This window comes from Neofelis nebulosa, chromosome 10 (genome assembly GCF_028018385.1).
Source record: "Neofelis nebulosa isolate mNeoNeb1 chromosome 10, mNeoNeb1.pri, whole genome shotgun sequence".
NCBI lineage: Eukaryota > Metazoa > Chordata > Mammalia > Carnivora > Felidae > Neofelis > Neofelis nebulosa.
The window spans coordinates 63,665,020-63,678,416 of record NC_080791.1 but is presented as its reverse complement, the minus strand read 5'-3'; the positions used below and the strand labels follow the sequence as shown (position 1 = coordinate 63,678,416).

Below are 13,397 nucleotides of genomic sequence, written 5' to 3'. Positions count from 1 at the left end.
AGCACTGTGGGCCCTGTCCCCGCAAGAAGATTGGCACAAACCCTACCAACACCACATCTCCCGACCCAAATGTTGGGTGGGCAGTTCCAGTGGTGGCAGGGAAGGTCTCATTTCCCAAGCAGACCACCACACACCTTGTTAAAACATGCCCCACCCCTCCCTGGTGGGGACCAAACACTACCCAAAAGAGGCAAACAGAGCCTCTGCAGACAATCAGAGTAAAGGAAAAAGAGGCCAAGACTCAACAGTAGTACTCTTCCTAGAGTGCCAGCCTTCCTAGAATGCCAGGGGAACAAGAGACCCTGCAGTTCAGGGCACTACAAGACCTCTTCTTCATAAGGCTACTATCATTAAGAACAAGAGAAGTAGGGGTGCCTGGGTGGCTCAGTCAGCTAAGCGTCCGCCTTCAGCTCAGGACATGATCTCACAGTCCATGGTTTCAAGCCCCACTTCAGGCTCTGTGCTGACAGCCCCTCCCCTGTTCATGCTCTCTCTCTGTCTCAAAAATAATTTAAAACGTTAAAAAAAATAATAACAAGAGAAGTAACTGACTTTCCTAACACACAGAAACAGACACAGAGTGTTACAAAATAAGGAGACACAAAATATGTCGTAAATGAAACAACACAACCACACCAAAACAAGACACCTAAGTGAAATGGATATACGTTAATATGTCTGAGAGAGAATTAAAAGTAATGATCATTAAAGATACTCATTGGACTTGAGAAATGGGTGGAGGACATCAGTGAGACCCTTAACACAGAGATAAAACAAAGAACCAATCAGAGATTATGAACACAATAAATGAAATTAAAAATACCTTTGATGCAATAAATAGCAGAAAATATGAAGAAAGGGAATGAATTAATGACTTGGAAGACAGAGTAATGGAAAGTAACCAGGCTGAACAAAGGAGATGAAAGAAAAGTAAGCAAATTCAGAATGGTCTTAAGGAACTCAGTGACTCCATCAAGTATAATAACATTCGGATTATAGGGATATCAGAAGAGGGAGAAAAGGGGGCCGAAAAGTTGTTTGAGGAAATAATAGCTGAAAACTTCCTGAATCTGTGGAAGAAAACAAATATTCAGATGTAGGAGGTAGAGATCCCCCTCCCAAATTCAACCCAAGGAGGTCCACACCAAGACACAGAGTAATTAAAATGGCAGAAAGTAGTGGTAAAAAATTTTTAAAGCAGCAAGAGAAAAGGAAGGAAACCCCGTAAGACTATCAGTGGATTTTTCAGCACAAACTTGATGACCAGAAGGGAGTGGCATGTTATTTTCAAAGTGCTGAATGGAAAAAATCTGCAGTCAAGAATATTTTATCCAACAAGGCTATCATACAAAATAGAAAGACAGATAAAGATTTTCTCAAACAAAATCTAAAAGAGTTCTTGACCACAAAACCAAAAAATGATAAGTGAAATAGGGCAGTCAGAGAAAGACAAATACCATATGATCTCACTCATATGTAGAATTTAAGCAACAAAACAAAGAAAGAGAGAGAGAGAGAGAAATCAAGAAACAGACCTTAACTGTAAGGAAAAAACTGATGGTTACCAGAGGAAGGGTAATTGGAAGATGGCTGAAATAAGTTATAAAGATTAAAGAGTACACTTATCATGATAAAAATAAATAAAATAAACACTAAAATTATATTTTTCATTATTGTAGTTTTACAGTGAGTCTTGAATTCAAATAATTGAATTTCTCTAATTTTATTTTCCTTTTTCAAATCATTTTGCCTATTCTAAGTCCTTTGCATTTCCATACAAATTTTAAAATCTGCTTGTCAATTTCTTAAAAAAAAAAAAGACAACTTTTAGGATTTCTCCCATTATCGAAAAGTACACTTGACGGGAAGACAGTGTAGTAGGAGGATCCTAAACTCATTTCCTCCCACAGATAAAACTAGATAACACCCACATCAGTGTGAATGAGCCAGAACACAATCCAAACACTGGTAGGCCAGACTTGCCACATTTAAATGTACAGAATAATCCACATTGAAGAGGGTAGGAAGGGCAAAGACACAGTACAGAGCTAAATCAGACTGTCCACAAGATGGAGGGACACCACAGCCACGGAGAAAGGAAAAAAACCAAACCCTCACTCCAAGCACTCGGGCACAAGCAAACTGGATGAGGAGGATGAACCCACATAACATCTAGCTTTGAAAACCAGAGAGGCATAATTTTATAAATTCCTACAATGAGTTGGACTTAACACCTGAAACTCATTTCTCTCTCTCTCTTTTTCCCCCAAATTTGTATTTAAATTCCACCTAGTTAACAAACAGTGCAATATTAGTTTCAAGTGTAAAAATTAGTGATTCATCACTTACATACAACACCCACTGCTTTTCTAAAGTGCACTTAATACTCATAACTGGTTTAACCCATCCTCCCACCCAACTCCCCTCCAGTAACCATCTGTTTGTTCTCTATAGTTAAGACTCTGTTTCCTGGTTTGCTTCCCTTTTTTTCCACGTTCATCTCTTTTGTTTCTTAAAGACAACATATCATTGAAATCACAGGGTTTTTGTCTTTCTCTGACTGACCTAGTTTCCTTAGCATAATACTCTCTAGCTCCATCCACATTGTTTCAAATGGCAAGATTTCACTCTTTTTCATGGCTGAGTAATGTTCCATGATATATATTCAATTTTGGATGTTGAGTTTATATATATACACACACTCCATCTTCGTTATCCACTCATTAGTCAATGGACATTTGGGCTCTTTCCATATTTGGCTATTGTTGATAATGTAGCTATAAACATCGGGTTGTGTGTATCCCTTTGAATCAGTATTTTTTTTTATCCTTTGGGTAAATACCTAGTAGTGCAATTGCTAGGATGTAGGGTAATTCTATTTTTAATATTTTGAGGAACCTCAATACTGTTGTCCAGAGTAGCTGCACCAGTTTGCCTTCCCACCAACATTACAAAAAAGTTCCCCTTTCACCACATCCTCACCAACACCTGTTGTTTCTTGTGTTGTTGATTTTAGCCACTGTGACAGACATGAGGTGATATTGTAATCTGGATTTGTAATTCCCTGATGATGAGTGATGTTGAGCACCTTTCCATGTGTCTGTTGGTCATCTGTGTGCCTTCTTTGGAAAAATGTCAATTCATGTCTTCTGCCCATTTTTTAATTGGATTATTCAATATTGGGTGTGAATTTGATAAACTCTATAGATTTTAGATATTAATCCTTTATCAGATATGTCATTTGTAAATATCTTCTCCCATTCTGTAGGTTGAGTGTTTTCTTCACTGTGCAGAAGAGGCTTTTTACTTTATGTAGTCCCAACAGTTTATTTGATATTTTGTTCCCTTTGTCTCAGGAGAAACATCTAGAAAGAACTTGCTACTGATGATGTCAAAAAGATTACTGTCTATGTTCTCTTCTAGAACTTTTATTGTTTCAGGTCTCACATTTAGGTCTTCAATCAATTTGAAATTGATTTTTGCGTATGGTGTAAGAAAGCGGTCTAGTTCTTTCTTTTGCATGTTGCTGTCCAGTTTTCCTAATACCATTTGTTGAAGAGACTATCCTTTTCCCATTGCATATTCTTTCCTGCTTAATCAAAGATTACTTGACCATATAGTTGTGGGTTCATTTCTGGGGTTTCTATTCTGTTCTGTTGATTTATGTGTCTATTTTGTGCCAGTACCACACTATTTTGATTACTACAGATTTGTAATATAACTTAAAGTCTATAATTGTGATGCTCCCAGTTTTGCTTTTATTTTTCAAGGTTTCTTTGGCTATTTTCAGTACCATACCAATTTTAGGATTGTTTGTTCTACCTCTGTGAAAAATGCTGGTGGTATTTTGATAAGGATTGCATTAAATGTGTAGATTGCTTTGGGTAGTATAGACATTTTAACAACATTTGTTCTTTCAGTACATGAGCATAAAATATCTTTCCATTTCTTTGTGTCCACTTCAATTTCTTTCATCAGTATTTTAACTTTTTTTTTTTTTTTTTTTTTTTTGGACAGAGAGAGACAGAGCATGAACGGGGGAGGGGCAGAGAGAGAGGGAGACACAGAATCGGAAACAGGCTCCAGGCTCCGAGCCATCAGCCCAGAGCCTGACGCGGGGCTCGAACTCACGGACCGCGAGATCGTGACCTGGCTGAAGTCGGACGCTTAACCGACTGCGCCACCCAGGCTCCCCTCTTTCATCAGTATTTTATAGTTTTCAGAGTACAGGCCTTTCACCTCTTTGGTTAGGTTTATTCCTAACTATCTTATGGATTTTAGTGCCACTGTAAAATGGGATTGATTCCTTGATTTCTCTTTCTGCTTCATCATTATTGGTGTATAGAAATGCAACAGATTTATGTACACTGACTTTGTATCCTGTGACTTTACTAAATTCGTGTATCAGTTTTAGCAATTTTTTGGTGGAGTCTCTGGGGTTTTCTATATAGAGTGTCATGTCATCTGCAAATAGTGAAAGTTTGACTTCTACCTTGCTTGTTTGGATGTCTTTCACTTCTTTATGTTTCCTTATTTCTGTGATTAGAATGTCTAGTACTATGTTGAATAAAAGTAGTAAGAGTGGACACCCTTGTGGGGTTCCCTTGCGGGAACCTTGTCTTGTTCCCGATGGCAGAGGAAAATTCTCAGTTTTTGTCAATTAAGGATGATATTCGCTGTGGGTTTTTCTCATATGGCCTTTATTATGTTGAGGTATGCTCCCCCTAAACCTACTTTATTGAGGGTTTTTATCATGAATGGATGTTCCACTTTGTCAAATGCTTTTTTAGCATCTACTGAAATGATTACATGGTTCTTATCCTTTCTCTTATTAATTCTTTTATTGATTGATTTGAGAATATTAAACCACCCTGACAACCCAGGAATAAATCCCAGTTGATCATGGTGAATGGTTTTTTTAAACATATTTTTGGATTTGGTTTGCTAGTATTTTATTGAGAATGCATCTGTGTTCATCAGGAGTATTAACCTGTAGTTCTCTCTTTTAGTGAGGTCTTTATCTGGTTTTGGTATCAGGGTAATGCTGGCCTCATAGAATGAATCTGGAAATTTTCCCTCATTTTCTATTTTTTGGAATAGTTTCAGAAGAATAGGTATTACCTCTTTCTTAAGCGTTTGGTAGAACTCCCCTGTAAAGCCATCTGGTTCTGGAGTCTTGTTTGTTGGGAGATATTTGGTTTGGTTACTGTTTCAGTTTCTTTCCTATTATCAGTCTGCTCAAGTCTTCTTCTTCCTGTTTCAGTTTTGGTAGTTTATCTGTTCTTAGGAATTTATCCATGTCTTCTAGTTTTTCATAATATGCTCTTATAATTATTTGTTATTTCTGTGGTGTTGATTGTTATTTCTCCTCTCTCATTTGTGATTTGTTTATTTGAGTCCTTTGTCTTTTCTTTTTGATAAGACTGGCTAGACATTTGTCAATTTTATTAATTTTTTTAATTTTCTCAAAGAACCATCTCCTGGTTTCATTAATTTGTTCTATTGTTTGTTTAGTTTCTATATCATTTATTTCTCTCGAATCTTTATTATTTCTTTCCTTCTGCTGGAAAGAATTCCTTCCTTTCTTTTTCTAGCTCCATTAAGTGTAAGGTTATGCTGTTTATTTGGGATTTTACTTGCATCTTGAGATAGGACTGTATTGTTATGTACTTCCTTCTCAGACCGCTTTTGCTGCTTCCCAAAAGTTTTGGCCTGTTGTGTTTTCATTTTCATTTCTTTCCATGTAATTTTTCATATCTTATTCAATTTCGTGGTTGACCCATTCATTGTTTAGTAGCATGTTGTTTCACCCCCATGTATGTGTGATCTTTCCAGATTTTTTCTTATAGCTGACTTCTAGCTTCATAGTGCTGTAGTCAGAAAACATGCATGGTATGACTTTAAAATTTTGTATTTGTTGAGGCCTGTTTTATGACCCAATATGTGATATATTCTGGAGAATGTCCTATACTCACTTGAAAAAATTGTGTATTCTGCTGTTTTGGGATGGAATGTTCTGAATATATCTGTTAAGTCCATCTGGTCCAGTGTGGCATTCAAAGCCATTATTTCCTTATTGATTTTCTGTTTAGATGATATGTCCAATGATATAAGTGAGATGTTAAAGTCCCTTACCATTATGGCATTATTATGGATTAGTTCCTTTATGTTTATTATTATTTTATATATTTGGGTGCTTCCATGTTGGAGGCATAAATACAATTGTTATAATATAATATAATATAATATAATATAATATAATATAATATAATACAATTATTATATCTTCTTGTTGGATTGTCCCCTTAATTATAATATAGTTTCTTTCTCTGTCTCTTATAATGGGTTTTATTTTAAAGTTTAGTTTGTCCAGTATAAGTATTGCTGCTCCAGCTTTCTTTCGACATCCATTTGCAAGTTAAATGTTTCTGCATCCCCCTCACCTTCAGTCTGCAGGTGACTTTAGGTATAAATGAGTTTTTTCTAGACAGCATATAGATGGTTCTTGCTTTTTTTTATCCATTGTAACACTCTATGTCTTTTTATCAGAGCATTTAGTCCAATTACATTCAGAGTAATTACTGATATATATATACACATATATATATTTCCATTTTATTACCTTCTTTGGTGGTGGTGTCTGGAGATTTTCTCTGAACCTTATGGTCTTTCATGTTTTGCTGAGTTTCTTTAGTGATATATTTGGATTTCTTTCTCTATTCCTTGTAAGTATATTTTTGTTTTTTGACACATAGTTACCATTAGATCTATATAAAATCTCCTCTGCAAATTAACAGTCTATATTAAGTTCATGGTCATTGAAGTTTGGGTCCATTCTTTTCTCCTCTCCCTCTCCATGGCCCCACGTTTTAGGTACACATTATAGGTACACGTTTTAGGTACACATATTATATTTAGGTACCCCTTTTTGTGTGTGAGTTCCTCGACTCATTTTTACAGAAAGATTCATTTTTACTGCTTTTGTGTTTCCTGCCTTTCCATTGTCCCTTTTGGTCTCTCTTTTCGACTCAAAGAGTCTCCTCTAATATTTCTTACAGAGCTGATTTGTGGTCACAACTCCTTTAGTTTTTGTTTCATTCTGAATGATAGTGTTCCTGGATGCGATATTTTGGCTGCAGAATTTTCTGATTCAGCACTTTGAATATATCATACCACTGCCTTCTGGCTTGCCACATTTCTGTTGAGAAATCTCCAGCTAGCTTTATTGGCCTTCCCTTCTAAGTCAATGACTTCTTTTGTGTTGCTGCCTTTAAGATACATTTTTGTACTCTTTTTTGAAAACTTAATTATAATATGTCTTGGTGTTGCTCTGCGTTTGTTGATTTTGATGGGAGTCTCTGTGCCTCCTGGATCTGGATGTCTGTTTCCTTCCCCAGATTAGGGAAGTTTTCAGATATTATTTTTTCAAATAAATTTTCTGCCCTTTTTCCTCTCTCTTCTTCTGCTGGGACTCCTATAACACTAATGTTATTACATTTCATGCAGTCACTGAGTTCCCTAGGTCTATTCTCACTCTGCATAATGCTTCTTTCTCTCTTTTTTTCACCTCCCTTGCTTTCTATTGCTTTGTGTTCTAGGTCATTAATTCATTTCTCTGTTTCTTCCAGCCTGCTGTTGATTGCATCAAACATGCTTCCAATCTTGTTTATTGCACTCTTCATCTCCGATTATTTCTTTTTCAATTCTTTATCTCTGTGGTAAGGGCCTCACTGATGTCTTCCATTCTTTTTTCAGGTCCAGTGAGTATCCTTATGATCACTGCTTTAAATTCTCCATCAGGTATGTTACTTATATCCGTTTAGCTTAGATCTCTGGCCATGGCCTTATCTTTTTCTTTCATTTGGAATAGATTCCTGTGTCTTCTCATATGCCTAAGTATCTGGCTGCTTCTGTTATTAGAAAAGCCAGTTGTGTCTTTTGCTCCTGAAAGTAATGGCCTTATGAAGAAGAGATCATGGCATGCCTAGGGCCTGGCAGTTCAGGGACTGTCTTCAGTATGTGCTCCATGCACTGTGCTTTTTTCTGGCTGCTCTATCCTTCAGGCCAGTCCTCTGCAGAGGTTCTCCTATCCTGCTGTTGGCAGTGTTTCGTCCCTAGTCTGAAAGTGGTGAATTTTAACTAGGTGTGCTGCTTATAAAATGAGACCTGTCACCACCTCTTCTAGAACTGGGGCCCTGCAGAACTCTCTGGTCAGGAAATGGACTGTGGGCAGGGGCCTGTGCTGGTCTTCTGGGGAGGCACCCACACACACACACTGGGACTGAGGCAAGCATGACTAGGTAGTGGGGTTCTACCAGAGCACATGGGGGTGGGACTTGGTGTATGCAAGTTAGGCAGCCATTGTCCTCCTACTGTGTGCTCCTTCCTGCAGGTGGCTCTGTGTTTATGCTAAGGGGAAGGAGAGGAGAATGGTGCAGGCCAGCTCCTTTTTTCTCAGAGAAGTGTCCCCATAAACACTGCCTCTCAGGGACAAACTCCAAGAAGAGCAAATATTCTCCTCACTGTGTGTCCAGGTGCTATTCATGACACTGTTTCCATGCTATCCACTGATGGTTTGTTTTCCTGCCTTCTCTCCAGAAGCAGGGCAGTGCCCTCCAGGCTCTATCCCAGCCAAACCCTCTGACCCTTAAAACTCCAGGCTTTAAGTCTTGCTGGTTGCAAGAACTCAGGAAATTTGGCATCTTCTGCTTTCCAAGTCAATGGCTATGGGGAAATGTTCCTCTTGTGCCTTCCACTCCACCCCGCCACCCCCAACACACACCATGTTCTCCTCTCTCTCACCCTCAGCTGTACTTAAGGCTCCCTCACCTCCAAGCTGCCATAATTTATTTCTGCCCTAAACCTCATCTCCACACTTCTTACCTTGTTTGATGGGGTCTCTTCTCTCCCTTCAGTTATGGAGTTTGTTCCATCAGTCTTCATACTATTTCTGGGGTATTTAGGATGATTTGACAGTCATCTAGTTATATTCATGGGACAAGGTGAACCTAGGGTCCTCCTACTCCTCCCCCATCTTCCCATCAATGAACATTTTATATGTCTTCATTTATTCTTCAATTTCTTTGGAATTTTTTTTATAATAGAAGAGAGAGTTCATAAATACACTAACACTTACATAGTTTTTTTTATAATTACTCACTGAACTAATATGGAAAAGATGTCTTCGAGAAATCGTGCCAGAACAACTAGATATTTGTATAGTGGGGGAAATGAACCTTCATCCTTGTTTCCCACCATTAACAAATGTTAACAGAAAATGGGTCACAGAAGTCAATATAAGAGCTAAAACAATTAATTTTGGGGAAGGAAACAAGAAAGAAAATCTTCATAACGTTGGGTTCGGCTAGGCAAGACTTCCTTAAATAGGATACACAAAACACAATACAAGAAAAATTGATAAAACGGCATTCATAGAGGTTAAAATAGTTTTACCCTCTGAAAGACATAGTTAACAAAAGAAAATATCAGAGGCACATGGGTAGCTCAGTCAGTTAAGTATCCAACTCTTGATATCAGTTCAGGTCGTGATCTCACAGTGGTGAAATCAAGCCCCACATCAGGTTTTGTGCTGAGCGTACAGTCAAATTAGGATTCTCTCTCTCCCTCTCCCTGCCCTCCCCCACTCTTGCTTTCTCTCTCTCTCTCTCAAAATAAATATATAAACATTTAAAAAAATATCAAGCCACAGAATGGGAGAAAACTTTGCAAGACATATTGGACAAAAGACTTGTATCCAGAATATATAAAGAACATTTAAGAGTCAAAAAGAAAAAAAAAGACAAAACTGGGAGAATATTTGAACAGACATTTCACAAAAGAAGATATACAAATGATCAGTAAGTACATAAAAATGCTCACAATAATTCATTACTAGTGAAATGCAAATTAAAACCATAATGAGATAGCACTGCACACCCACTCAAATGACTAACAATACTAGTGTAGACAAAAATATGGCCAACTGGAATTCACAAACACTGCCGGTAAGAATGCAAATGTAAAATGATACAGTCACCTTAGAAAATGTAGTTAACCAGGGGCACTTGGGTGGCTCACTCATTAAGGGTCTGACTTTGGCTGAGGTCTTGATCTCACAGTTTGTGAGTTCGAGCCCCGCTTCGGGCTCTATGATGACAGCTAGGAGCCTGGAGCCTGCTTCAGATTCTGTGTCTCCCTCTATCTCTGTCCCTCCACTATTTTTGCTCTGTCTCTCTCTCTCTCTCTCTCTCAAATATAAATAAACATTAAAAAATTGTTTTAAAAAAAAGAAAATGTAGCTAACTGAAACCAAATTTGTTTTCCAATTCTCCATCCCTGAAAGACTCCAGACTCATTTTTGCAGCATAACTATATACTCAAAAACAAATGCCTATCTCATAAAATAGTTTGGAGAAGGGGGAAAAGAGAGAGCAATCGATTTCCTTTATAAGGGTATTTCATCGAGCCACCAAATTGGACAAGGACCCTGCAAGGAAAGAAAAGTATAACCCAAACTTATTCATGAAGATGCAAAAATTCTTTATGATAATGTTTGCAAATCACATCCAACTATGCCTAAAATGGAATAGACACAGCTCTTGTTCACAAGCAGCTCACAATCCAGGAGGGAGCAAAAATACAATGAGTTAAGTGACACTGAAGATATGAAATGTGACAGTTGGTCAACTGGTCAAATAGAGAACGCAACTGGTTGTTCATCCAAGAACTCTTTACAGGGAGGTAGCCTTTCAACTAGCCTTAGAAGAACAAGTTAGGCAAAGTTAGAAACTCTTTTCTCAGTGTAAGACTTGGGGTGACATTCCTCATCTCTTGTGATTAGCATCTTTTAACTTCATTATTTACTTGCATATCTGTTTCCTACCCCTGCCCCATAAAACACAGTTTGTACGGGCAATGGTCAATTTATTCACATATTTCTGTAATATTAGCATAAGGCCTCACACTTAGTAGATGTTCAGTAAAGATTTACTGAAGTCTTAGGAAAAAGAATTATTAATCTTCTTATTCCCTATCTGCGTATGGAAGAGTCTTTTGAAGAGAAAGCAAGAAGGAAGAAGTCAGAAGACCTTGGAGCAAGGAAGATTAGAATACATCAGTTATCTCCCCATTGTAGGCCTGAAAATCCAGAGACAAACAAGATGCTGAGATGGAATGAATGTCCAGACAGTGGTAAGAAAAAAATACAGAGGGAATTACTTTAAGGGAAGCGAAAGTTTGTTTCCACAAGCCTGACCTCCATTCATGCCTCTAAAGAGAGCATGGCTAAAGTATTCCTTTGTCCTTTCTCTTTCTTCTAGATGACTAGATTGAGAGGCTGGAGGAAAGACATAGTGGGGGGATGTAGAAGAAATGTCCTGAGGAAAGACAATCTTGTCACTGAACTCTAAGACTTAAGTGACTCCCATTTTTTACTCCACCCCAAACTCATCATCATCCAATCTCCTAGTAAGTTTCACAGAAAAAAATCCAAAGGTAGTTATTTCAGGCAGAGGTTAACCATGGCCCATCTTGCCCATGGGACTATACATAAACCAAACATATAAAACAAACATAAAAGGAAAATCCTAGGACCTGTAACGCAAATGCAAGTGAGGTGATGTTGATTTATTTATGGTACAAATGTCAGGAAAATATCATAGATTATAGTGTAGCAAATTGTTCAGATATCTGAACCTGGATTGTGTGGTTTGCTGAGCAGCAGAATTACTGTTTTTCCTCTATCAGGAAGTTGTTTCAGGGAGTTGATGGGTCAAAGGTTGCTGAGTGCCATAGATAAACTTTACACCATTTCTTGGGTACAATTTATACCTGGTGAATTCCTCACCTGACCACCAGTCATCCTTACCACATTGAACACATTTCCTATAAGAAACCTAAGGGGAATGTCAAGCAGCCTAATAAACTCAAATATATCTCTTATCTCTGCAATTCTCTTAGTCATCCTTTGAATGATTTATAAATCCTATGAGTAACCTGTTGGGATGAGCACTGGGTGTTGTATGGAAACCAATTTGACAATAAATTATATTTCATATAAAAATAAATAAATGAATAAATAAATAAATAAATAAATAAACAATAAATCCTGTGAGTAGAGCTGACTGTGAGCTTCATTTTTGCCAGTTCTCATAGATGTACTCCTTAAGACATGATTTCTAAAGTTTCAGATATGAAAGCCTGTGCTCTTTCTACTATGCTGCACTAACTCTAGGCTGGAAAGGAAAAAGGACATTGGAATAAAGCACTATAATGAGGAGTACAACTCCTTTTTTGGGTGGTTGATATTTGACTGCTAACAACTTTTTAAACTCCTCTTTCACTCTTCCCCTTGTATCCACATCTGGGTTAACTAATGAGAAAGCCCGGATGTCCCCATATTTAGCATCAGCACAAATGCAAACCACACACACCCTTCCCAAATTACATGAAGTTTTACCCAGCCCCACCCCTCACCACAATAAAAACCCAGGCCACTTCCTTTCCTTGCTCTTCAGACATTTCAGACGTCCTCGAAAGTTCTTCCCTATTCTCCACAGAGACCTCAATTATGTAAGTAATGAACGTTTTCATTCAATGTGTGTGTGTGTGTGTGTGTGTGTGTGTGTGTGTGTGTGTGTGAGAGAGAGAGAGAGACAGAGAGAGAGACAGAGAGAGAGAGGGAGGGAGGGAGGGAGGTAGGGAGGGAGTGAGGGAGGGAGGGAGAAGGAGAGGGAGGGAGGGAGGGAAGGAGAGAGGGAGAAACATGTTATCAGTCATAACATCCAAACCAGATTTTGGAGGGGAAGTCCACCTGTGTGTGCTGATAGCCATACCAAGCATCCTAGGAAAATCTATTTATTCTAGCCTCTAGGACTCATAGAAGCATCCTTACCTCTTTCCAAACTTCCTTCTTTGTCATTTGGGGGGAAAAGATCACAGAATCTTAATTGTGCCGATTTATTCCACAAACATTCACAGACTTCACATTACAGGAGAGTAGTTAACAGCACAGGTGGGGGTCTAGGATTTCCTAAGCTGAATCCTGGCTATGTGGTCCAGACAAGTCATTTAACTTCTCTGTGTCTGATCTTTTCTTCCATTTCCAAAATAACACTATCTAGGAGTGGTGTTCAAAATGGTAAATGGAAAGGCAGAAGCACTGAACATTCTGGGTGGAGTCTGGCTCTCTATAGCACCCAGAATTAGCCTTTTAGGTGCTGTTGGATTGTGGGGAAGGGTATGCAGTCTGGATGACCAGGACAGCAAAGACACCCTTGAAGCAGCAGCTGTTTACCACTCAGTATGAAAGTATTTCAACATTTTCATAACCAGCGAGCTGAATGTGCACCAGTTTAGTTGATGATAATAACAACAATAACAGCAGCAGCAGCACTTAC

General features: G+C 38.2%; 1 protein-coding gene across 2 annotated transcripts in view; it reads left to right on the top strand.

Moving 5' to 3' along the window:
* Positions 1-12,442: 12,442 nt before the first annotated feature.
* LOC131487408 (interferon-induced very large GTPase 1-like) overlaps positions 12,443-13,397 on the top strand; it is a 56,623-nt gene continuing 55,668 nt past the window's right edge. Inside the window, exon 1 of one of the 2 annotated variants that reach the window (XM_058688086.1) lies at positions 12,443-12,570. The gene's annotated coding sequence lies outside the window, so the exon portion shown is untranslated. The remainder of the gene's footprint in view (positions 12,571-13,397) is intronic. The other variant, XM_058688087.1, reaches the window with a different exon arrangement.